The sequence below is a fragment of the Crocuta crocuta genome, unplaced genomic scaffold, assembly GCF_008692635.1.
Source record: "Crocuta crocuta isolate KB4526 unplaced genomic scaffold, BGI_CrCroc_1.0 scaffold224, whole genome shotgun sequence".
Lineage (NCBI taxonomy): Eukaryota > Metazoa > Chordata > Mammalia > Carnivora > Hyaenidae > Crocuta > Crocuta crocuta.
This window is the reverse complement of record NW_027529545.1, coordinates 565,997-570,386: the sequence shown is the minus strand read 5'-3', so window position 1 is coordinate 570,386 and position 4,390 is coordinate 565,997. Positions and strand designations below refer to the sequence as shown.

At 43.5% G+C, this 4,390-nt stretch overlaps 1 protein-coding gene across 1 annotated transcript in view; it reads left to right on the top strand.

The window, feature by feature from the left end:
• Positions 1 to 4,390, top strand: part of MID1 (midline 1) — a 113,731-nt gene that overhangs the window by 22,100 nt on the left and 87,241 nt on the right. The gene's annotated exons all lie outside the window — the stretch shown is intronic.

The following is a 4,390-nucleotide window of genomic DNA, read 5'->3' as shown; positions in this document are numbered from 1 at the left end:
TTCGGTTGGTTTCTTAGACCTGAATGTCTCAAACCTAAAATGTACCCAGAAACCACTCTGGGGTCTTGTTAATATGCAGTTTCTGATTCAGCGAGCCTGAGGCAGGCTTGGAGTCTGATTTCAACTTGGGGACTGGCCTTGCCACTTTCGAGTCAGATGCATTTAAGTTAGGGAACAAAGCAAAACTAACTTCTCTAAGCCTCGTTTGCTCCTCGATAAAGCAGGAGGTAATAATAACTCAGGACTAGACCCTGTAATAGTTGACCCCGGAGAAGCCCTGGACGAGAAGAATCGGGGCTCCTCTCTCCGTTGCTGGTAGTTCTTCCCTGAAGGCTTGCTTCCATCTTCTCCTTTACTCCAGATTTTAAGCCGTTTCTGTAGTACTAAAGCCAGTACAGACTCTAAGAAGTCAAGACCGTATAAAGCTTATATAAATCCAGGTGGATGATCTCCTTCCTCAATTCTTCCATCCCTTCCTTCCTCTACCGACGCCATGTTATTCTTAAAGGACCCAACTCTAGTCTCACTGAGAATTTCTCTAGCTTAGCTTTCCATGAAATGCCCTTACCCCAGACTTTCTGTAATGTCTTTACCGCCCCTCCGTGATTACATAGCATCCGGTACTGTTTCAGAAACATTCTTGGGGCAGAGAGCCTTCCTGGCCCAACCATTTGTCCATTTCCCACACCCGGTGACTGTATCTTGTAGTCCTTTCGGATCTGCTTACTCAGTTTCCAGTGACTAGATCGTGTTTTTTAAAGCTACAAGGCATTTTATCAGTCGTAAATACTTGTCGAAATAAATGGAACAGCCCATAATAATTTAATCAGATTATAGTCTCCACTGTGTCGGTAGGATTTGCCCATCAGATAAAAAAAGGAAACCCATACATAGCCCACCAGCCATTCTTTTGAATTTTGAATACATAAGCAAGTGCAGCACTGCCTTTCAGGTTCCTGCATTCATTTCTGAATCCACAGATCGCTCCCCAGTGATTTCTCCAGAGAAAGTATTATAAAGAGACCATTTGACTTTTTTTTCCAACTTCAGCTCAGGCAGAGGTGGTGAAATATTTGTCATTCACAAGAGGTGGGATAAAACAGCACTATATACATGTATATATTTTTTGTATATATACCTTCGGTGTATACATTTTGTCCTCTGCTGCCTCAGAAGTTATCTTTAATTCCATTCTGAGGCAGAATACTCAGAAACCACGAAGAGCTCAGAGGGTCAGTTTATCAGTTCATAGTTGCCTTCTCGTGGCAACTTGGGGGCCAGGGGGCTGATAATGGCATCTAGCGGGTCAAGGTCGGGGATTCTGCTAGGCATCGTAAATGCACCGCGCAGCCCCCATGCCAGAGAATCATCTGACCCCAGAGGCCATGGCTGGGGCACCCTGAATTGACCCAAAGCATCTTTGGAGATGTAGAAAGCTCAGCCCTTGCAGAGCCCCCTTCCGCCATCTGTGGCCGCCCTGAGTGGCAGGCTGGCAGTGCCCCAAGGCTCTTTGCACGGCAGGCTTCTTCCCCCTCAGGCCCCCAGCCTGTCTTGAGCAGTCTGGGCCCGCACATGCCGTCCTTCGGGCTGTTTCAGCACTATTTAAACCTCCCAAAGCTTATTAAACATTCTTTAATCCCCTCCTCCAACATGATTGAGGTGCACTTGATATTATCTGCTATCCCGTAGATTTCCGAGTCATTGCGACTCATGTTCAAGACTACCTTCCAGGTGTAGCTGTTTGTGTCAGAGACAGCCTGGGGCCTTGGGCCGAGTGGGAAGTCTGCAGAGAACAGGCTGGCCACTGACATCTTCACCCAAGTGGCATGTATTTGATGTAGAAGAGTTTCAATTGTGATACATTCAAAGCGAATTAATTTCATAGTTCAGAAGCTAACTCATTAAATCTGTTCGTCTAGTTTAAATCCGTCTTCCAGAGACACCGTTTATATAATTGTGCTTCTTTATCTGCAGAACTTAGATTCTAAACTTCTCAAGTGGGAGACTTGGAATGTGAGTCTTAGAATCAGACACGAGCCCTCAATGCCGGCATCATTTCCAAACGCCTGTTCCTGCAGGCAGATACTTTTTATTTCACAAGAGGTTCACGTCGTGAATGCCCCGAGCTAGAAGGGCCTTTGTCATTGTCTAGTCCAATGATTCTTGCCCTGGCTGCGCACAGATCACCTTGAGGGGGCCCAGACCAGTGGAACAAGATCCTCTGGAGTACAACTCAGGCCCTGGGATTTCCCCCGAACTCCCCCAAGTGATTCTAACGTGCAGACTTGCTGGAAAAACTTCCGTCTTGCTCAGCCTCTCCATTACAAATGGGGAAACTGAGGTCCAGATTAATTCATAAAGGCAGGAGTCAGCAAACACTGTAAGAGCCAGCTACTAAATATTGCCAGTGTTCTGGGCCATATGGTTTCTCTTGGAACTGCTCACGCTGCCCTGGTGTGAAAGCAGCCGTAGACAATACTTACACAAATGGGCGTGGCTGTGTGCCAATGAAACTATAAAAACGCGTGGCTGGCCGATTTGGCCCAGGGGCTGTAGTTTGCTGGTTTAGGCCTCATGGCCGGTTAGTGGAAACCCATATGCTAGACCACAAGTGTACCAACCTTCAGTAAATTTCTTCCACTTGATGCAGTCTTGCTCTTCGAGGCAGGCTCTGTAACATACCCAGTTTCTGTAGAAGTTAAATACATACTTTTATGTAAGTTAAGACAAGCTTCCTAGTGAAGATAACTCGGTCTACAGCACAGAGATCTTCGTTATCTGTGTTCTCCTAGGAGCTCTTCATTTTGAAGGTATTTATCACATGTAGGATGATAATAATCACAATGTCTCTGTTTATTATTAAAGTTATAACCCAATCAATAATATTTCTGTCCAAGAGGGTTTTTTTTTTTTCAAGTGGAAAGTCAGAAACTAATTTCATCCAAGCAGCTCTGGGCAAACTTGAGCGTTCTATCTAACAGCTAGAGATGCCTCGCTAGGAGTCCTTGAGAATGACCATGGAGTAAGACCAAGGTGGAAGAAATGAAGCCGTCACAATTAATGCAGAGAGTTATGTGTTTGGCTCNTTTTTTTTTTTTGCTGTTTCTGTAACACTTCCTCCAAAAGCACACATGCAAATACATTTCTTGGAAGGTTCAAAAGCCATTGAGTCGGGTCTTTTTTCTTGGAGATTGATTTATATTTGTTAGTTACACACATATCTGTATTTCTCGGAGAAGATGATTCTCTCTTCCATTTTGTGTCTGACGAATACATTGATAAAAGAGCTCCCTGTCCCGAAGTGTCCTATTTACAATGGTAAAATGGCTTTCTGCCACTGATATCTCTGAATGGATAAAGATGGTGAAATAAAATGAAATCCGTCTCCCACAGGAAGTGTCGCTTATCTATCTCTATGACTCCCTTCTTTATGGTGCCCTTTCCTCATGATGCCCCCACAGATATGAGGATAGATACAGCTAACTTTGCTTCCTCCACTTCGCTTACTCCGTCCTAGTAAAACTTCATCTTTGATTCTCGAGGCTCAGGGAGAGTCATTTTTCCCGTGCTGTTGAGAGTTATATAGCCCGAAGTGATTTGATGAAATGAAGTGTTCCAAAGGAGGGTACTAGAAGGTGAGTGATTGGAGTTAATACCACGCGTTCCTTCTGACAAGGAAAGTGTTAGATGATAAGACAGCTTGCTGAAGTTTGAACTGATCCTTGTCCAGATAAGCTGTGCACTTGAGGTTGTCTTTGTAGGGTGGACAACAGGCATAGAAAATGTGGTTTAAAAATAGGTTTGTTTGCTTCCCATTGTCACTGAGAAAGCAGCTATACAGAAAACAGAGTGAGGTCCTTAAATGCCGTGAGGCCCTTGAATGATGATTTACAGATAGCTAAAATTAAAATAATTTTCATGAAACAAAAACATTTCAGAACTTTGGTTTCCCCCCCTGAAAGTAAAGCAGTTGTTCATTTTACTGTTTCTACATGTTGGTTTGTTGGTTTGTTTTTGCTGTTACTGCTTGCAGGATACTTGTTATTGGAAAATATTTAAACAATATTTCCTCAGTAATAAATTGCATGCAGTAAAAGACAACAAGCCGAGAGCAGAATCCCAGAACATTTCAGGCGTGCCCAAAACGTCGTGGTAGGATGGAGGAAACAGCCTCATGGGACTTGGCCATTACTCTTGTAAAGTCTTAAAACCCCATGGGAGGTCCACGTAGGACATGGTATTGTTTAGGAGTTCCACTTAAAACTCACTGGCAATATTCAACATTTTTTAGAAGTTCTGGAAATCTAAAGTATAAGCTTTTCAAATACATAGTTTATTCCAGCAACCAACACTGCCAAACAGAACTAAAGAAGAAGAAGATTAAGAAAAT